This window comes from Lynx rufus, unplaced genomic scaffold (assembly GCF_022079265.1).
Source record: "Lynx rufus isolate CCGP_SWC_20201006 ecotype Redwood Valley unplaced genomic scaffold, mLynRuf1.p SCAF_11, whole genome shotgun sequence".
NCBI classification, from domain to species: Eukaryota; Metazoa; Chordata; class Mammalia; order Carnivora; family Felidae; genus Lynx; species Lynx rufus.
In genome coordinates, this window is record NW_025814825.1 from 53,806,844 (window position 1) to 53,829,761 (window position 22,918).

General features: G+C 35.7%; 1 protein-coding gene and 1 non-coding gene across 3 annotated transcripts in view; one reads left to right on the forward strand and one right to left on the reverse strand.

The window, feature by feature from the left end:
* Nucleotides 1-22,918, forward strand: part of ATRNL1 (attractin like 1) — a 779,266-nt gene that overhangs the window by 548,341 nt on the left and 208,007 nt on the right. The gene's annotated exons all lie outside the window — the stretch shown is intronic.
* On the reverse strand, nt 6,905-6,989 carry TRNAQ-UUG (transfer RNA glutamine (anticodon UUG)). The gene has a single exon. It is a non-coding gene; the product is annotated as a tRNA-Gln (tRNA).

Here is a 22,918-nt window from a genome sequence, read left to right on the forward strand (position 1 = left end):
CATTTCCCAGACTGGTATTCGGATGATGATCCTGTGGATCTTTCAGCTGCAGTTCGAATACCTTCCATTTCTGTAGTGCTTCATTTTTCCAAATAGTTGAAAGCATTTCATCTTACGTGTTCTTACCTCATCTTTGTTAACATAAGAAAGAGAATCAAGATGTTGGTCTTGCAGGTGTGAAAGCTGGATCAGTAACTCAGTGGTAACGTTGGGAATAGATTCAAATTACTTGAAGATCATCCAGTGGTTACTGGGAGGGTCTGATTTTAACCAAGACATGTAATAAATATGACTCAAGTGCGGTATCATTGTATGTGTTGTATTACACATGCCCTTGTTTTTGACTTTACAGTGGTAGAGAAAGAAAGGACTTGTGCATATCTCTGTATACACAGTATACAGTAAGATCAGAAGAACAGTAAGATCAGAAGAAAAAAGTCTCCATTGATAGCTATTTATTTTATCTGTTTACTGATAGCTCGCCCCTAAACCTGCAAGCACTCCTATGCTAGCTGTCCTACTAACTTTGTTGGTCAAACCTGTGAGTTGTGAACAGTACAGTGTTATCAAGGTGCTCCTGGTGTGGTTTAACACAGAATCCTATGCCTAGGCAAGCTGCCTGGCAGCACAGTTCCCTATCCTGAAGCTTCAAGGCTGTTTTATACAATTAAGGAAGGATAAGAGGGCATCCTGCTCATCTGATTTATAATCCACTTAGTGTTTAGTGTTAGTCATCGGCTGCATCATTTTTGTCTTCCTGTTGTAAATTGTTAGGGATTATAGTTTCTTCTTGTTCACTTTGAATTTTCACATTTCATGTGCAAATGCAGATTTTTCTTTGCATAAAGAATAAGCCTATATGATAATTTTGGCTATTTTTAGAGGTTTGGAACTCTTTTCTGCTTCTGGAAAAGCCTAGGTTCTTTTGGTTTTAATTCACCCCATATATCACCATTTATTTACCAATTATATAATTAATATAAGCATTTTTTCTCAATTCCCTTATAAATATATTTCTAATAAAGCATTTCCATCCATATTGCTTGCTCTAGAGCATGACCAATTTTCATAGTCCTTACTACAATATGCTGTAAAATACTCATAATGTTTGCGCTGTCTACTCTCATATTTACTTAATCTATCATCACAGGGAGCATGGCCGATGCCTTTAAGTGAACCAATCGATTATACAGCATTATGTTTAGCTTCCACAAGCAGAAATTTCATTTTATCCCTTAGGAACCTTAATTCTGGAAATGAGCATTCCATCTAGATTCAGAATGTTCATTTATTAAATGCAAATATATGTTAGCTTACATAATACATATTTAAATGATAGAATTATAGAGTAACAATAAAATGTATAAGGTAATTTATTAGCATCTATGATGATTTTAAATATAATAAAAAATGAAACTGATTTAAATTACAAATATTACAGAAAATCTTTCAAGGTGAACCACAGATCTCAAAGGCAAAGTCGATGTTCTTAAATTAATCAGCTAGTTAATATGTTGTGTAACAAACTAAAATATAGTACCATATTAGTGGAGAAACTTTGCTTAACACATCTTACACTTTTTAAATGTAAGAACATAGTGGATTTCAACCATATTCTTAATATTTCATATCTGTTTTTTATCATACTTATTTTATTTTCTTTCCTTCTTTATCACTGGAAACAATGAACCAACAATTCCAAAATAAGGAAAGCTGTTTTTCTTCTTGTTCATTTATTTTTGTCCTGTTAAAAACAATCTTAACATATAGATTCATATATAAATTTTTTTTAATTTTTTTTCAACGTTTATTTATTTTTGGGACAGAGAGAGACAGAGCATGAACGGGGGAGGGGCAGAGAGAGAGGGAGACACAGAATCGGAAACAGGCTCCAGGCTCTGAGCCATCAGCCCAGAGCCTGACGCGGGGCTCCAACTCACGGACCGCGAGATCGTGACCTGGCTGAAGTCGGACGCTTAACCGACTGCGCCACCCAGGCGCCCCTCATATATAAATTTTTAAAACTAATAAAAATTAGTCTTCATACACAATGAAAAAGTGAAGTATAGAAATGGTAAAAGACAGATAAACAGTTCAGTGTTGAATAAAAAACTATGTTTCTTAAACCTAATTATCACCTTCAGACTTGTAATTAGTATTATCCCTCTTAAAATGATGTTTAAGACTGAGATTTTGAAAATGGTATTTCAGCTCTCATGCATTCCTTTTGGTGGAGAATAGCTTGTTCAGCTCATTATTAATCGGTTTTAGACCTTAGTAACATGTACATCTCTCAGATGAATGTTTTTTTTGGAATCGAAAGAGAAATAAAGAGGAATGAAATCAAGACCAATAGTGTAATCATTTTACCTCTAACACTAAGAACATTAAGTTTGAAGTCAGAAAACTTAATTTCAGTTTTAGTTCTACTTTTTACTTATGTGTACGTGACCTCCAGAAAGTAACTTAGACGTTTCTGAGCTTTAAGTTCCTCGTTTATATAATACAGGTCAGAAATACCCTCTCTGTCCATCATTCACAGTTTTTGTTGGGTCAGTTAAGGTTTGCTGCATCTAGATGGCAAACTCAAACATGTTTGCTATCCAAACATACAGTATTCTAACAGACTTACTGTCCAAGATTTTCATTTATACATTTAAAATAATGATTTATTGATTATTGTCATGGTGCAAGAAACACTGACAGACACTAGGGAAATAAAAGTGAGTAATAATACTACCCAACCACCTCAAATTCTAGTGGGGAAAATATATGAATACATAACAAAATACTCTAATTTCAGTCATTGATTTTAATTGACTTGTTGGTGGACTGTTTTCCAAGTACAAGTAATTATTATATTGGGAAGAGATATAATAAAAAGAAAGATAAAAAATAGAATTAAAAATATAGATATAGATCTATGGAAATTTAGCATATAGAAAGTGGCGTATATGAATCAGTGTGGAAAAAATAGGCTTCTCAGTAAATGGCATATATTACTAGAAAAAAAACAAAGGTGAATTGCTCTATAGCCTCAGAGTGGCCAAAAATTTCCTATGACTCAAAATATAGAAGCAACAAGGGAAAAGATTAATAAAGTGACTTTATAAGAAATATTAAAAATTTTCCATGGCCCCCAATCTTAAAAGGTAAAATAAAATATGTGAAAATATTTGAAGTTTATATCATGGACAGATGACTGATATACCTAGAACATAAAGAACTTTTAAAATTAAAGGGAGGGGCTCCTGGTTGGCTCAGTCAGTTAAGCATCCAACTCTTGATTTTGGCTCAGGTCATGATCTTACAGCTCATGAGTCTGAACCCCACGTCAAGCTCTACTCTGAGAGTCTGGGGCCTGCATGAGATTCTCTCTCTCCTTCTCTCTCTGCCCCTTCCCTGCTCACGTGTACATGTTCCCTCTCCCTCTCTCTCAGAATACAGAAATAAAAATTAAAAAATGAAAGGGAAATAAAAATCCAACAACTCTACAAAAAACGGGCAAAAGATATAAACAGCTCACAGGGGAAAAAATTCAAAAGGCATAGAACATGGGAAGATATGTTCAAATTTACTCATAATAAAAAATGTTATTAAAATGAACTGAGATCATCATTGATTGTCAGTAAGATTGTAAAAAATCTGAAAGATTGACAACATACTTGTGGTAGGTAGAATATTGACCCCAAAGGTGTCTACATCATAATTCCCAACGTCACATGGCAAAAGGGACTTTGTAGATATGATCAAATTGAGGATTAGGAGATTCAAAGATGACTCTGGATTATCCAAACAGACTTAATGTAATTACAAAGATCTTTACCTTATTAGTGAAAGAAGAGGCAACAGAGTCAGTCAGAGGAATGGGATGAGGGAAAGAAAGGTCAGAGAGGTGATTTCTGGCTTTCAAAACAGAAAGAGACCACAAAGCAAGGAATGTGGAGAGTTCTTGAAATGGAAAAGACAAGGAAACAAATTCTCTGGAGCCTCTGGAAGGAATACAGTCCTGTTGACATCTTGATTTTAGCCCAGTGAGACTTATTTTTTGACTTCTGATTTCCAGAACCATAAGGTAATAAATTTATATTATTTTAATCTACTACATTTATAGTAACTTGTTACTGTATCAATAGCCAACTAATACAGTTCTCTAAGAGGAAGGTTGTGAGCAAACAGGCACTTTCATATCTTTTTGGGTATGGAAATTGTATAGTGGCTTTGGAGGATAATTTTGCTATATTTATATGTATATACTTACCCTTCGATCCTGCAAACCCTTCTCTGTCACTGTCAAAAACATGAAAAAATATGCAGGAAGCTACTGCAGCACTATTTGTAATAGCAAAAATGACTGGTAACAGTCCATATATCCATCAATAGTGGAGTGGGCGTGCAAGTAGCAAGGTAGAATAGATGTATATTTAGTATCTTACTATTGAGCTAATAAGGAGGAGAATATAAGTATAAATAAATACACACATATTTTATTTTAAAAACTAAAGGGCATGTATGTATGTTTGCTGGTTATTGATAGGGATGAAAACGGAATAGCATGAAGGGAACAAGGATGGATGGTATACTGAAGTGTACTTTGTTTTGTAGATCTGACCCTGGAACCATAAAAATGTCTTAAAATTACAAAGCATAATTAAATAAAAATGAGAAAGAGCCCACTCCCCCATTGACTTAAATAGAGATTGAGTCAGTGGCAAAATCACACAGAGAGAACTATTTCAAGTGATTTTTTTAATGTACAGCCTTATTATATATCCTTAGTGGGATTATACTCTTTTGACAAAAAAAAAAACAAAGAAATAAATTTTTATTAATTGTATTTTCAGATAGAATGTATAATTTATATTTAAATTATACTGTAGCATAAAAGTAATTATCAATGTCATTAGGTATCAAGATTTTTAATGTAAGAGAAAAAAGATTTAAAAAAACTCAAAGAAGTTAAGTAAAAAAACTTAATTTCAGTTGGTAATATCACCATGAATTCATGGTATATTTTTTATCTTTAAAAAAATTCTCTGTAGGGAGGGCGCATTGATATTTTACACAGATCCCCCTTTATTGAAAATGTGTTGCCATGCTTCTTGGAATGCTGTTGACTACCCTCAGATATCAGCTTTTTCAGGGATTACCATAAAAACAGAGAGCTGCCTTGCCCAAGGTCCTGATGCTTCCCAGGGCAACAAGTATAAAGGAACCGATCCTTGAAGAGGTATAAAAACCTGACCCTTTGGCCCAACTTGATTATCGAAAAAACTGTTCTTGCTGCAGATCTCCACATGGGTCTGCATCACAGTTTATCCCTTTCCCTCTATCCAATCAGGATTCCTTACTTTCCCTTTCTTTTTTTTTTTAAGTTCATAAGAACTCCATCTTCCAGAGAGTCTGCCTCTCTGGGAATAAATTTATGACACTGAGCTGTGTTACCTGAAATTTCCTAGGACAGTGACCAACCCAGTAGCAATATACACCTCTTATATCCAGAATGAGATCTCTAAATACCATTCCCCATCAGGCATCCTTAGAGAAATGTCTGATTACAGCAAAACACAAAGAAGCCATCAAAGGCTTTTTTGTCATTGGAAGAACTGAGGAGCCAATTTGAAGACATTCTCATAGTTCAAAGAGAGTAAAATTTGAAAAATTAACTAATATTAACAAAAATTATTACTATGACTAATTGAAACACATCAGAAATGTTAAAAGTTATGCATTTATAAGGATAATAAAAATCATCGTGTTTGGAGAATGCTAGCAAGTAATTTTTTGAAATTGGAAAGTAAAGGGAAATAAGCGTTAGACTATTTTACCTGTACAACTTACATAAAAACTCTCAGTAAATTAAGAACAACTTCGTCAACTTGATGAAGAATACTGCAAAAAACCTACAGCTAACATAATGCTTAATGGTGAGAAACTTGAAGCATTCCCACTAAGAATAAGTACAAGGTAGGGAGGTCCCCTTATCACTACTCATTTTCAACATTGTACTGGAAGTTGTAGCAATGCAATATGACAAGAAAAGGAAATAAAGGTATACAGATTGGGAAGAAAGAAATGAAACTATATTCATACATGACATGATTGTCTGTGCAGAATATCCAAAAGAATCAACAAAAATATTCCTAGAATGATAAACAATTATAGCCAGATTTAAAGATGCAAGGTTAATGTACAAAAGTCAGGTGCTTTCCTATATACCAGCAATGAATAAGTGGAATGTGAAATAAAAGATACAATACTATTTACACTACTACTGCTCAAAATGAAATACTTAGGTATAAATCTAACAAAATATGTACAAGATCTGCATGAGGGAAACTATAAAACTCTGAGGAACAAAATAAAAAAAGAAGTAAATGGAAAGATATTCTGTGTCCATGGATAGGAAGAATCAATACGTTAAGATGTCACTTCTTCCCGACTTGATCTGTAGGTTAAAAGCAATCCCAATCAAAATTCCAGGAGGTTATTTTATAGATATTGACAGACTGATTATTCTGATTCTTTGTGTGGAAAGGCAAAAGACCCAGAATAACCAACAGAATATTGAAGAACAAAGTTGGAGGCCTGAAACTACCCAACTCCAAGACTTACTACAAAGCTACAGTAACGAAGACATTGTATAATTGGCAAAAGAATACACAATTGTATCAGTGGAATGTAATAGAGAGTCCAGAAATAGACCCACATAAATATAGTCAATTGACCTTTAACAAAGGAGCAAAGGCAATGCAATGCAGCAAAGATGGTCTTTTCAAAAATTTTTTTTTAATCTTTAGTTTTGAGAGAGTGAGAGAGATACAGAGTGAGAGCAGGGGAGGAACAGAGAGAGAGGAAGACACAGAATCCGAAGCAGGCTCCAGGCTCTGAGCTGTCAGTACAGAGCCCAATGTGGGGCTCGAACCCACAAACCATGAAATCATGACCTGAGCCAAAGTCAGACACTCAACCGACTGAGCCACCCAGGCGCCCCAAAGATAGTCTTTTCAATAAATGGTGCTGGAACAACTGGTCATCCACATGCAGAAAATGTGAATCAGGGCACAGAGGACATTTGTAAGAATGAATGAGTGAGACCAAGTGAAAACCAGTGAGAACCACTGCCCTAAATGTTAGCCTAGCAAAGTTCTAATTAGGTATGTTCTGATTAGTATGTTATGTTTTATATACAAAAAGTAAAGAGAGAGATTTCTAAGGTATTTTATGATGTAGTCAGTAACTTTACGTAAATAAGATTTTCTAATTGTGAACATATGAAATTGTTCTGATAAAACTTTAAAGAAATAAAAATGTGTATTTTAGTCATAATAAATGTGAATATATATGAGATGTTTTCCATTTACCTATCACGTATGATTTATTCAGTTAATGCTTTCCACAAACATTGCTCATCACCCTATTCTTTTTATCAAAAAAAAGCCAAATTTGTACTAAATATGTTTGTGTTTTGGTTTTCATTTTTTTTATTTTACAAATATTAAGTAAATTTTTGGAGGAAAAACATTTACTTTTATTTTAGCTCTAGTGCATTTAATATCATCTCATAGATTTTTGAAAATAATTACATGACATTTTCTTCCTAAAAAGCAGTATATGAATGAAAAATATTTTTTTATATTTTTCCACTGAATTTTATTTTTTAATGTTTATTTATTTTGAAAGAGAGTGCATATGTGCAAGTGGGGGAGGGACAGAGAGGGAGAGAGAGAACCTCAGGCAGGCTCCACGCTGTCAGCACAGAGCCAGATGGAGGTCTCAACCTCAGAACCGTGAGATCATGACCTGAGCCGAAATCAAGACTCCTGAGGCTTAACCAACCGAGGCACCCTTGATGTTGAATTTTAAATTAAAATAATTCCAAACTAATTTCCAACATACCTAAATAACATGTCTAGAAGCTTTTCAAGTTCTGAATAAATTAGGAGGCTGGGTGGCTCACTTGGTTAAGAGTCTGACTCTTGATTTTGGCCCAGGTCATGATCTCACGGTCATGAGATCAAGCACTGCATTGGGTCCCACAATGGGTGTGGAGCCTGCTTAAAATTCTCTCTTTCTCCCTCTGTCCCTCCCCTGTTTGCCCACACTTTCTCTCTCTCTCTCTCTCTCTCTCTCTCTCTCTCTCTCTCTCTCTCCTCATAAAATAAAATAAAATGATTTGTAATTTATGTTTATTACTTTTTAGTGCATATCATTTTCTGTTATCCTATTACGCTTGATTAAAAAAGATAAATATAAATGTGTCATCATTAGTATAATGAAACTATTCAATTTTAAACACCTTTCTTTCATAACAAAACATGTATCTATTATACATAACATTACAGTTTCTTGCTATCTATGCATAAAGGAAATGCATGTCTTATATATTGGATGCAAGATGACAAAAACAGAAGATAGTAGCTGGAATTTTTTGTTCCACTTGTCTGAAAGGTTATCAAGTAGTAAGTAATGCCAGCAGAGCATGAAAATGACCAGTAATTCAAGAATAAATTGGACAAGGTATAGTTTGTTGTATTTTTAACTACAGACGGCTGGTCAATAGCTGTACTCAATTTGCTGTTGTTTCCCCCTGGAAAGCTCAGTTTGTTAGCTTTAGGATAGGCTCAGTCAATGGATTCTTTTTTTACTAAGAGAAATGATCCATGGGCGGTCCCCCAAGGAGTAAAATCATGAGAAAACACAGGCAGCCTTTCATGCCATACAGCACAACTAGGGAAGTAAGACTCTGACCTATTTGAGATAGAGTTTCAAAGACCGTGCGTTTGGAGCTCTTTTAAAAAAATCAATTCACATTATCAAAAGAAAGCTGAAAATGATAGCAAAAGGCTGTATTTATTAGAAAAACCTTTGTTATAATAATAGATTATTTGAAGTGCTTGAAATTGGCCTCAAGTAATATTAAAATATATATTAAAGAAGACCATAATTATACTTTGTTAGTTTGCCTGTTTTGTGGGTACCTTTTGCTGTGTCCTAACAGAAAAATTTGAAGGGTGGTGAAGACACACAGACTTGGGTGAGATAAGCAGAAACATGCATTCATTGATAGTATGTGACTTGACTTAGGAAAAAGGATGTAGTACCTGGTGATCTCTACCTCTGTGTATGTATGTATATAGATGTGTGTGTTGATAAAACACAAAAACCATAAATAATTTTACCCTGTTAAATACTGCTGACAATTCTTCATTTGGGCTAATGAGAATGAAGAGCAATGTCCTTTTTGACAAAATTGTTGTTGTGGTGGTGGTGGTGGTGGTGGTTGTTTTGTGTTCGATTTTCAAAAAAGAATTGAAGTGACTTAGAATTAAAGAGATAGACAAAATGAAAGCACAGTTTTTGGTGTTGTTGTTGCTGCTGCTTGCTGCTTGTTGTGTTTTTGTTTTAAGAAAAGAGTGGCATATTAGAATAAGCTTTGGAGTCAGACAGGCTTTGCTATAAATCCCACCTCTTTTCTCTTATGTTTGTGTTGGTAGGTTAATTCAGTTCTTTGTGCTTTGCTTCCTTAAACTAAAACAGACACAGGAATGACTACCTCAGGATTGTCATGATAATTAAATGAGCCAAAATTGGGAAAATACCTAGCACAATACCTAGAAAAAAGAATGAGCTCAATAGTGAACATTTCTTTCCCTCTTGTTTTCCCTTTCCTAAGGGGATGGAGATTTCAAGGAAGCTTGCCCAGAAGGCTGTTTTCTCTCTCTTCCATCAAAGCATTATCTTTTAAGTATGTACGATCACAGTAATGAAAGAGTATCCAAGTTTTGTATGAAGAAATCAGCAGCATTCATTTATTCGCTGAAATTTTTTTTGAGCACCTACTTTGTGTAAGACACCTGGCAGTTGAAATGCCCCAACCTCTCAGCAAGAAGGACCCTTGCGGTTCGGAAAAAGGAATTTAAAAAACAAAACAGACAAAACAAAAAACCCTCAATTTTCTTCTTCCCTCCTATTTTTAAAACTCTCAGTAGATATATCATTAGGTCTCAGAGTTGTACTCAACCTGACTCAGACCACACTGCTGACTTCTTCACAAAGTCTGCTTGGTCTTTGGCAGATTTGCTAAGATTTGTGTGACCTCATCCATGATGTCGTTGAAAATATATAGATGAGACATATTAATTGCAGAAAATCTAGTACTTCGTAAGTAATACTGAAAGTTCAAGGTTAAGGATTCATTGATAGGATAGTCACTTAATGTGAAAACAAATGACACAGTGGTATAGAACTCAGTATCTGAGAAAACAAGTCAGGATTTATAAATTCTTTATTTAGGATCAGCTTGGGGGACTGAAATTTACTATTTACTCAATTTCTCTTGATTAAAACATGAGTTGGGGAAAAAGGGTGCTTTTACATCCCATCTAAAGACAAGCATCTCAAAAATACTATATAAAAGTATAATTAAAAAATTACTCCATACTGTAGAAAGTAACTATCAATAATTTATATTGACAGGTTCTAACAACAGGAAAACATTTAAATTTAAGCAGTTAATCATTCAAATCAGTCTGTAACCACTTTACTTTCTAATTTCTTTACTGACTTAGAAAATGACAGCTTATAATTTTTATTCTTATTCATTTATTTTTAAAACAGCGTTATTGAGATATAATTCACACACCATGCATTTCACTAATTTAAACTGTGCAGTTCAGTGGTTTTTAGATATTCACAGATATGTGTGGTCATTACCACAGCCAGTTTTAGACCGTTTAGTCCACTTAAAAAGAAACTTTGTACCCTTTAGCTATCATCTTTGTCGTCCCTCCTTAACTCCCCTGGCCCTAAATAATCACTAATCTACCCTATCCTATAGATTTGCTCTCTCTCCATAGGGCTTTCTGTTGTTGATTGCTAAGGGCTGCTATTGTCCATATGTTTAGTGGCTTCTCCAAACTAATTTTACAAAGTTTTTATTCCTTGTCATGTATGCTCACTGAAGTCTCTGTACTGTTATCTCCGTAGTCACCAGTCAGTTGGTGGGAATGTAAACTGGTGCAGCCGCTCTGGAAAACAGTGTGGAGGTTCCTCAAAAAATTAAAGATAGATCTACCCTATGACCAAGCAATAGCACTGCTAGGAATTTACCCAAGGAGTGTTGATGCATAGGGGCACTTGTACCCCAATGTTTATAGCAGCACTTTCAACAATAGCCAAATTATGGAAAGAGCCTAAATGTCCTATCAACTGATAAATGGATAAAGAAATTGTGGTTTATATACACAATGGAATACGACTTGGCAACGAGAAAGAATAAAATACGGCCTTTTGTAGCAACGTGGATGGAAGTGGAGAGTGTTATGCTAAATGAAATAAGTCATATAAAGAAAGACAGATACCATGTTTTCACTCTTATGTGGATCCTGAGAAACTTAACAGAAGACCATGGGGGAGGGGAAGAAAAAAAAAGAGAGGGAGGGAGGCAAACCATAAGAGACTCTTAAAAACTGAGAATCAACTGAGGGTTGATGGGGGATAGTAGGGAGGGGAAAGTGGGTGATGGGCATTGAGGAGGGCACCTGTTGGGATGAGCACTGGGTGTTGTATGGAAACCAATTTGACTAAATTACATATTTATTAAATACATACATACATACATACATACATACATACATACATAAAAGAGAAAAAACAATAAACCAACCCCCTTGGTCTTTGCATATTGGCTCTGAGCTAGGATATTTTTTCAGTGCTTAAGCCAAGCTACCTACAACTCTGCCTTAGCCTTCACCTCCTGCTTTTTTAATTTTGTCTCAAAAGACAAAAGTCTTTTCTGAGCATGGGTCCGAACCTAGTCATGCACGTTGCACTCCAGCTTCTCCTGCATACTTCAGAGCTCTTCACAGTTCTCCCAAGAATCTTCCTTCCTCAGCCTCCTCATACTTAGGCTTTTTGGGTCTGTCTGCTGTTTGCCTCATCCTTTATTCCATGCCCCAGGCAACAATGGGTAGCATATATCTTTAAATGTTTCCATCAGATGTCACCCAGAAACCATTCCACATAGAGGGGCAAAATGAAGGTCAGTCTCTGTGTTGACAGTCTCTGTGTGACTCCTTAGGGAGTCAGCTGATCGGTTTTTGAGAACAAGGTCTATATTGCTTTTCCTAGCACCAGGAACACGGGCCATTGTCCACAGGAATAGAGAATGCTAGTCAGGTAACCAAAAACCATACAATGCTTCTTACCAATTTCAACGGCTTCTTTCTTCATTAAGCACTCCTTGATAGACATAGTTTTCGATTAGATTCCAGAGTTTCAAAAAAGTTGACTCTGTCCATTTTTATCAGCTTAATTCTTGCTAGAGAGACCATGTCTTACAAGGGACCAATACTTGGAACTCCTTATTATGCTAAATCCTTGATGTTACTTCTGCTGCAAGTACTTTGGAGAACAGTTTGGCCCTATGTAGCAAATCTAAAAATACACAAACCAGCAATTCTGCTCCTCGTTATTTACCTTGGAATGGTGATTCTTAACTGGGACAATTTTGCCTCTTAAGTAACATTTGGGAACATCTGGAGACATTCTTGGCTTTCACAATGGTGAGCATGCCACTGGCATCTAGTGAGTGAAAGCCATGGATGCTGTTAAACATCCTGCAACACATAAGACAGTCCCCTCCTCAGCTACATCAAAGAATGATCTGGAAAAATTTAACAAACTTTAGGAAACTTTCATTTAGGGAAATGAGTGCTCACATGCACAGGGAGATGTTCATAACTGCCTTGTTTATAATAGTCCTAAACAGGAAGTGATTCAAACAACCCAAATACCTATCAACAGTGGAATGGATGTATTCCTGTGTAAACATTTGGTAGAATACTTTATAACAATGAAAATGAATGAACTATAAAAATTATATGAAGAAAAGCAAGAAACTGTTTCCCTAAGTAGATAGTGTTCTCATCAAAAAGGGGAAGAGGGGGGCGCCTGGGTGGCGCAGTCGGTTAAGCGTCCGACTTCAGCTCAGGTCACGATCTCCCGGTCCTTGAGTTCGAGCCCCGCGTCAGGCTCTGGGCTGATGGCTCAGAGCCTGGAGCCTGCTTAGGATTCTGTGTCTCCCTCTCTCTCTGCCCCTCCCCCGTTCATGCTCTGTCTCTCTCTGTCTCAAAAATAAATAAACGTTAAAAAAAATTAAAAAAACAAAAAGGGGAAGAGGTTAAGATGGGAAAGGACACATGAAATCTTCTGGGATCCTGGCAATGTTCTATTTCTTGAATTGGGTGGTATTTACATCAATGTTCAGTTTTTAAAACTGTACACTAATATTTTACTACTTCCATTTTACTGCTTTGAGATATAATTTGTATACAATATTATTACAGGTGTACAGCATAGTGATTTGACATTTGTATACATTGTGAAATGATCACCGCAATAAGTCTACTTATCATCTGTCACTACACAAAACTGTTATAATATTATAGACTATATTCCCCATGTTGTATATCTCCGTGACCTATATATTTTATAACTGGAAGTTTGTACTTCTTGATTACTTTCACTCATTTCATCCCCACAAACCCACTCCATCTTGCAACCACCAATCTGTTCTCTTTCTTTATGAGTCTGGGTCTTATTTTGTTTTGTTTATTTCTTTAGTTTTTCAGATTCCACATATAAGTGAAATGAAATCATGCAGAATTAGCCTTTATCTGACTTATTTAATAGCATAAAACCCTCTAGGTTTACATTAGTTAAGTGTTCAGTTATATATGAATACATACATATATATGTTTGTATATATATGAAATCAGGGAGTGGGATACTTCCAAGTTTGTTCTTCTTTCTTGAGAATGTTTTGGCCATTTGGGGTGTTTCATGGTTTTATATAAATTTTAGAATTATTTGTTCTAGTTCTTTGAGAAATTCCATTGGACTTTGGATAAGAATTGCATATGTGTGTGTGTGTGTGTGTGTGTGTGTGTGTGTGTGTGTGTGTGTATGAATTATATCTGTATCTATAAGTGTGTATCTATCTATATCTATATATCTATATTATATCTATCTACCTCTCTATCTATATATCTAGATAGATAAAATATGGCAGTTTCTTTATCCATTTATCCATTGATGGACACTTGGGCTGTTTCCATATCTTGGCTATTGTAACTAATGATGCAGTGAACATTAAGGTACATACATCTTTTTGATTTAGTGGTTTTGTTTTATTCAGACAGACACCCATTAGTAGAATTGCTGGATCATATACTAGTTCTATTTTTAATTTTTTTTGAGAAACTGTTTTCCATACTGGCTGCTCAAATTTACATTCTCACCACAGTGTACAAGGATTTCCTTTTCTCTGTATTATCGCCAACACTTTTTTTTTTTAACTATAGCCATTCTGACAGGTATAAAATGATACCTCATTGTGGTTTTGATTTTCATTTCCCTGGTGATTAGTGTTGTTGAACATCTTTTCATGTGCCTGTTGGCTATCTGTATGTCTTTGGAAAAAATGTCTTTTTCAGTCCTCTGTCCATTTTTAAGTTGGATTGTTTGTTTTGTTTGTTATTGAACTGTAGGAGTTCCTTATACATTTTGGATATATTAACTCCTTGCTGGATACATGCTTTCCAAAAATCCTCTCTCATCAGTAACTTGCCTTTTCATTTTGTTGATGGTTTCTTTCATTCCACAGAAGCTTTTTAGTTTGATGTACTCTCATTTGTTTATTTTTGCTTTTGTTTCCCTTGCCTTTGAAGTCATATCTAAAAAAAACACTGCTAACACCATTGTCAAGGAACTTACCTCCTATGTTTTCTTCTAGGAGTTTTATGGTTTTAGGCCTTACATTCAAGGATTTAACCCATTTTGAGTTAATTTTTATATATGGTGTAAGACGGTGTCCAGTTTCATTCATTTGTATGTACCTCTCCAGTTTTCCAAGTACTATTTATTGAAAATAGTACCCTTTCCTCATTATATATTCTTGGCTCTTTTGACATATATTGATGATATATGTGTGGGTTTATTTCTGGATTCTTTATTCTGTCCTATTAATCTATATGTTTGTTTTTATGGCAATACCATACTGTTTTGATTACTATAAGCTTGTAATACAGTTTCAAATCAGGAATTGTGATACGTACAGCTTTGTTCTTCTTTCTCAAGATTTTTTTGGCCATTCAGGGTCTTTGGTGGTTTTATATAAATTTTAGAATTATTTTTTCTAGTTCTGTGAGAAATGCCATTGGAATTTTGACAGGAATTGCACTGAATCTGTAGATTGCTTTGGGTAGTTTGGATATTTTAGCAATATTGATTCTTATAATCAGTTAGCTTACAATATCTTTCCACTTATTTGTGTCATCTTCAATTTCTTTCATTAATGTCATAGTTTTCAGTGTCCAGATCTTTTATCTCTTTGGCCTTTTATTCCTAGGTATTTTTCTCTTTCATGTGATTATTTACCAGATTGTTTTCTTGATTTCTCTTTCTGATAGTTCATATTAGTGTATAGAAACACCACAGACTTTTGCATAACAATTTTGTATCCTGGAGCTTTACTGAATTTATTTATTAATTCTAATAATTTTTGATGGAATCTTTATGATTTTGTATTCATAGAATCATGTCATTTGCAAAAAAAAAAGGGACATTTTTCTTCTTCCTTTAAACTTGGATGCCTTTTTTTTTTTTAACTGATTGCTCTGGTTGGGACTTAAGATACTATGTATCTTAGAGGAAAAGCTTACAGCTTTTCACTGTTGAGTATAATATGAGCTGTGGGTTTGTCATAGATGGTTTTATTATGTTGAGGTACATTACCTCTATACCCACTTTGTTATTGTTTTAAATCATAAATGTATGTTGAATTTTGTCAAATGCTTTCTTTTCAAATGTCAAATGCTTTCTTTTCAAAATAATTTTTATTTTTCATTTTGTTAATGTGGTATATCAGGTTGATAGATTTGAAGATGTTGAATTATCCTTACATCCCTGGAATAAATCTCACTTGATTATGGTGTATATCCTTTTAATGTGTTGATGATTTCAGTTTGCTAATATTTTGTTGAGGAATTTTACATGTATGTTCATCAAGGATATGAGCCTATAGGGTTTTTTTTTGTTTGTTTTGTTTTGTTTGTTTATTTGTTTGTTGGTGTCCCTGTCTGTATTTGACATCAAGGAATTGCTGGCCTTGTAAAATGAGTTGGGAAGCATTCCCTTCTCTTCAATTATTAGGAAGGGTTTGAAAAGGATAAGTATTAAATCTTTTTGAATGTCTGGTAAGGTTCACCAGTGAAGCCATCTGGTCCTGGACTTCCATTTGTTGGGAGGTTTTTGATTAGTGATTCAATTTTTTTTATTAGTAATCAACCTATTCAGATCTTTTCCTTCTTCATGATTTAGTATTGGAAGATTATGTTTCTAGAAATTTATCCATTTCTTCTAGGTTGTCCAAATTGTTGCTGTATAAAATTGTTCATAGTATTCTCTTATAATCTTTTGTATTTTTGTGGTATCAGTTGTATCTTCTACTCTTTAATTTCTGATTTTATTTATTTGAACCCTCTTTTTTTGGTGAGACCAGATAAAAGTTTGTCAATTTTGTTTATCTTTTAAAACAGCCAGCTCTTAGTTTTGTTGATCTTTTCTATCATCTTTTTAGTCTCTATTTCATTTGTTTGTTCTTGATCTTTATTATTTCCTTTCTTCTATTAACTTTGGACTTATTCTTCTTTTTCTAATTCCTTTAGGCATAAAAGTTAAATTGTTTATTTGATATTTCTCTTGTTTCTTGAGGCAGGCCTGTGTTGCTATCAACTTTCCTCTTAGAACCGTGTTTGGTGCATCCCATAGATTTTGGTATGTTGTGTTTGTGTTTTCTTTTGTCTCTAGGTATTTTAAATTTTTTCCTTTAATTTTTTTTTGACCCTAGAGTTGCACAGTAACATGTTATTTGATCTCCACATATTTGTCATTATTTCATGGGTTTTTTCTTGTAATTGTTTTCTAATTTTATACTGTTGTGGTTGGAAAAGATGTTTGATGTGATTTCGGTCTTCTTAAATTTATTGAGACTTACTTGTTTTGTTGCCTAAATGTGATCTACCCTGGAGAATGTTTCATGTGCACTTGAGAAGAATGTGTATTGTGCTGTTTTGGGGTGGAATGTTCTTATATATATCTACTAACTTCATCTGGTCTAATGTATTGCTTAAGGCTGGTGTTTCCTTATTGATTTTCTGGATGAATGATTTATCCAGATGTAAGTGAGGTGCTAAAGTCCCCTAATATTATTATAGTGCTATTAATTTCTCCCTTTACATCTATTAATATTTGCTTTGTGTAATTTGGTATTCCTATATTGGGTGCATATCTACTTATAGATATTATGTCTTGCTGGATTGACCCCATTATTATTATATAGTGCCCCTCTTTGTCTTTTATTAAAGTGTTTATTTTAAGGTCTATTTTATTGATATGAATATAGCAACACCAGCTTTGTTTATGTTTCCATTTGCATGGAATAGCTTTTTTCATCCCTTCACTCTCAGTTTGTGTGTGTTCTTCTAAAGTGAGTCTCTCGTAAGTAGCATATGGATGTGTATTGTATTTTTTATCCATTTAGCCACTCTATACCTTTTGATTGGAGCATTAATACCCTATACATTTAAGGAGATTATTGATTGGAATATACTTACTGCCATTTTGTTGATTGTTTTCTGGGATTCTTTTTTTAGTTCCTCTCTGTTTCTTTCTTCTTTTTTTCTCTTCCCTGTAGTTTGATGACTCTCTTTATTGTTATGTTTAGATTCCTTTCTCATTTTCTTCTGTATTTACTATAAGTTTTTGCTTTCTGGTACTGTGAGGTTTACATATATCATGCTATGTTTATAACAGTCTATTTTTAGTTAATAGCAACTTAAAGTCGAGCACATTCCAAATACCCCCTAACATTTTATGTTTTTGATCTCACAGTTTAGATATTTTTATTTTATGTATTCCTTAGCTAATCATTATGGTTTTATTTAATGTTACTACTTTTGTCTTTTAATCATTATAGTACATTTATAAATAATCTATCCACTACCTTTACTGTAAATTTACCTTTTTCAGTGAGATTATTTCTTTTCTATGTTTTCTTATTGTTAAGAAGTGCCATTTCTTTACAGCTGAAAGATACATCTTTACTGTTCTTACAAGAAGTAAGAGGTTGGTTTACTAGTGATAAACTTTTGCTTGTTTAGAAAACTCTTTTTCTTCTTTTTAATTACACATGATAACCTTATGGATACAATAGTCTTGTTTCAAAGTTTTTTACTTTTCAGTACTTTTGAATTTGTCATGCCACTCTCTTCTGGACTGTAAAGTTTATTCTGAGAAATCTGCTGGTAGTCTTATGGGGTTTCCCTTGTATGTAACAATTTGTTTTCCTTTTGCTGCTTTTAAGATTCTCTTTTTAACTTTTACCATTTTATTTATTTTTTTTAATTTTTTTTCAACGTTTATTTATTTTTGGGACAGAGAGAGACAGAGCATGAACGGGGGAGGGGCAGAGAGAGAGGGAGACACAGAATCGGAAACAGGCTCCAGGCTCTGAGCCATCAGCCCAGAGCCTGACGCGGGGCTCAAACTCCCGGACCGCGAGATCGTGACCTGGCTGAAGTCGGACGCTTAACCGACTGCGCCACCCAGGCGCCCCTTACCATTTTAATTATAATGTGTCTTGGTGTGAATCTCTAGGTTTACCTTATTTGTAACTCTCTCAGCTTCCTGTACCCAGATATCTGTTTCCTTCTCTGGACTGGAGACGTTTTCAGCCATTATTTCTTCAAATAAGTTGCCTGCCCCTTTTACTCTTTTTCCCCTTCTGGGACACCTATAACATGAATATTATTCTACTTGTTGTTCCATAGGTGCCATAACTTATCTTCATTTTTAAAAATTATTTTTCTTTTTGCTGCTTTGTCTAAGTAGGTTCCATTGCTTTGTCTTCCAGCTTGCTGATCTGTTCTGCTTCATCCAGTCTACTGGATATATTTTTCAGTTCAGTTATTGTATTATTCAGCTTTGTGAGTTCTGTTTGGTACTTACATTTTCTGGCTCTTTGTTGAAGTTTTTACTATATTCACCCATTCTTCTCTTGAGTTCAGTGAGCATCATTATGACCATTACTTTGAATTCTTTATCAGGTAGGTTATTTATCTCAATATGATTAAAGCCTTCTTCTGAGATTTTGTCTTATTATTTTCTTGGAAAATACTCCTGTTTCCTCATTTTGCTGGACTCTGTATTTGTTTTTATGTATTAGTTGAAATAGCTACCTCTCAGTCTTCAAGGAGTAGCCTTGTACAGGTGATAAACCTTGTGGTTCAACCTTGTTTTCGCTCGTGGTTGTCTCTTGAAACTTTGTGATTGTCTAAACTGCCTAATTTATTCTTGATATGTTCTTGTTGTCGAGGGTGTGCTAAGACCTGTCCGTCCTTCCATGGGGAGGAATCTCAATTAGCATCTAATTTCAGGCTGATGGAAACCAGACACTCAGGCAGCAGCTTTTAAAGTATGCAAATATATATAGTCCTGTGGGCTGCAATTTTAATCCCTGCTGGTCTGCAGACCAGGAGATCTGGAAGTCTCTTCTGGGTGACCATTGCAAAATTCTGGCCTCCAGAAGAATGTATCAGCTCCTTTTGGGGGAGGTTTTGTCAAGCTGTAATGAGGCCAGTGGGATGTTTAAGGATGGTGTCTTTCTGTTTATGTTCTCACTAAGCACCTCCCTTAGCCTCTAGATGGGTGGAAAACATGAAGCCTGTCCCTTAGGCTGAAGCTCCAGACTAAGTAAATAGGCCTTTTTTCCCAAGAAGACTGTGGTTTTGTTTCAGCCTGTTAACCTGTGCAGTGCCAGGGTGGGGAGGGGGGTGCATGCCAAGAACTCTCTTTCAACTGTTACATCCCTGTGGAGCTCAAGAACACCAGCACCTTAGCCACCAGGCCTAGGTGATTGAGAGGCATCCCCTGTATGGATTGTGAGCACCCACTGGTTTTAGCGAGGCAGCTGAAATGTATAAGGGGTGGGGCCCACTCAGCAGCTATAGAAAGGCAGTGGGAAAATGTCTTGACTCTGGGCACACGGGGGCTTCCGTAGTGCAGTGGGAGAGTGTCTTGTCAGTGTGTGGTGCTGGCTTTAGGCTGGGAGTGGGAGAGTGCCCTGACTGCTCTTGCTAGCAACCCCAGCCAGGGAGTGGAGAAGTGTCACAAGTGCCCACAGTCACCAGTTTCATCTCGGAAGCAGGAGAGTGCTGCGACCATTGGCACTTGCCAGCCCCAGCCAGGAGTAGGGGAGTGCTTCAGCAAGGCAGCAGAATAGTGCCATGACCTCTCACCTGCACCTGCCTTAGCAAGGCGGGTCAGGTCTGAGCTTGCCCACTCTGCTACCCCCCAGTAGGGTAGGAGAGTTAAAAAATGTTGTCTCTCAGCCCTTCCAACTCCAGGGAGAGATTCAACTGTCCCCTGTCCCTCCTGCATATTATTTTAAATTGGCAGATGAATCTGCATATTTAGTGTAGGTGCTTTTGATTTTAATTGTTTTACTTTTTAAGTTTTCATTTATTTTGTTTGACAGAGAGCACAAGTCGGGTAAGGGGAGAGAGAGAGAGAGAGAGAGGATCCCAAGCAGGTTCCATACTGTCAGTGCAGAGCCTGATGGCAGTGCTTGAACTCATGAACCATGATCATGACTTGAGCCCAGATCAACAGTCAGATACTTAACCGACTGAGCCACCCAGGCATCCCTAGTCTAGGTGCTTATTAAATCCCTGGGTCTTGGGAGATTTCAGTTTCTGATCATATTTTGGGTCCCTTGGACGTCAGCCCTGATGGTTTTCTAAGCCAGAAGTTTTGGGGGCTTGTCTCTCCAGTGCAGATCACAGCAGTTGGGGTTCCTGTTGTAGGGCAGCCACCCCTCACTCCTCTGGGAGAAGTGGGGGGGCTGGCGAGATGCAGGGGAGTAGAAAGAAGTGGTGAGGTTGTGTCTCTGCCTCTCCTCCCTTGTTGGTGTGGTCTTTTATCCTTTGTTGTTGGAGAAGCCATTCATCTAGTTTCAGATCTTTTTCAGAGGTAATTGATCTATTTGTAGCAGAGATTTGATGTGTCTGTGGGAGGAGGCGCATTCAGGATTTTTCTATCTTGCCATCTTGTGGAAATATCCATAAGCATATAATTTTCAAATTGTGTTTAAATACCTTTACCCACTTTTGGGGCACCTGGGTGGGTCAGTCGTTTAAGCGTCCGACGTCAGCTCAGGTCATGATCTTGCAGTTTGTGAGTTCGAGCCCCACATCAGGCTCTGTGCTGACAGCTCAGAGCCTGGAGCCTGCTTCAGATTTTGTGTCTCCTTCTCTCTCTGCCCCTCCCATGCTCATGCTCTGTCTCTCTCTGTCTCTTAATAATAAATAAACATTTAAAAAATTTTTAAGTATCTTTACCCGCTTTTGTTCAAATTCTCAAAATAGTCCTTCTGAACTTAAATAAAAATTAGGTCTATAGAAACACTAATGCTTAAATTATATAGGGATTATATTAAAATATGCTCTTTACTTCTTTTTATGGCATTTGTGTAAAATTAGATAAAATTTCAGGTAGATTGTGAGAGTGTAAATAATTTGTACATGTTATCACAAAAATTATAATGTAATAAATACAATGTACTCGAATTCTTATTAAGGTTGTTTTGTTTTGCTTTGTGGATATGTTTTAAACCTATTACTGTATGCAGTTTGCATCAAAGGTTAAGATTTATCCAATAATTAATGTGTTCATTCATTATTAAAGAATCCTTGTTGAACAATTATCATAGGCCTGCCGTTATGGTAAGGTTGCCTGTGCAAGGATGGATAACATTTAGGCCTCACCCCTTAGGCACTCATTGTCTGTTGAGGGAGAGATAGACACTTGACTGTGTGACTTAAAAATATAGGGATGTACATATTCTGTGGGAACAGAGAGAAAGGAGAAACTAATTATGATTATAGGAGAAGTGGAGTAATTGTCTCAATGAGAACTAATCTTGTTCTTGTTTCAAAATTGTCTCAATATTTGAGACAAGAGCTTGGGGGAAAGAAAAAAGTAAGAGTTCTCCTACAGGAGAGAGAACATTCCAGAAAGTAGTCAAGTGGGAGCAGGGAATAGTCAACCTAGCTGCAAATGGACTCCAAGAAAGATGGCGAGAGGCATCGAAGGGAGCAGTGGATGTTTCAGAGAGTCTTACTCCTGTGGCAATGGGGAACTGGAGAAGATTTTAAAGCACAACAAATTTGTATTCTGGATAAATCCCTCTGGTGGTATTATGGGGAATAAATTGAAAGAAAAAGACTGAAAGCAGAGAAAGGTATTAGGAGTCTATCAGTTGATGAAAAAAGAAGTAGGCGTAAAGTAAGGCTATTTATTCATTCATTTATTCATTATGTCAGCAAACATTTGATTTCCATCTATGCCAGGCATTGTTCTAGGCGCTAGTTATTCAACACGGAAAAAAACAGACAAGATTCCCGTGCTTGTGAATTTTATATGCTAGGCAGGAAAGGATTCAGGGACTCTTTTCCCACCCTTATCCAGGACAAAGGTGATTTCTAAGTGAACCTTTGATTCATGTTGTATTTTTAATAAATTAAGAAAATGCACTCGTGTGTAGAGAGAGAGAGTGTGTGTGTGTGTGTGTGTGTGTGTGTGTGTGGAAGGATAGATAATATATGCATGAATCTCTATCTCTCTCTCTATTTATATATACACATATACATAAGTTTGTATATTTTTTAAACCTTCTATAGCATAAAGATACTTTTAGAAAAAAATTTGAATTATTTTGATAGGTATTAAATGCCTATTATATAGCATTCGTATTCAAAAATCAAAAGATACAGAAGAGGATACAGTAAAAAGAATT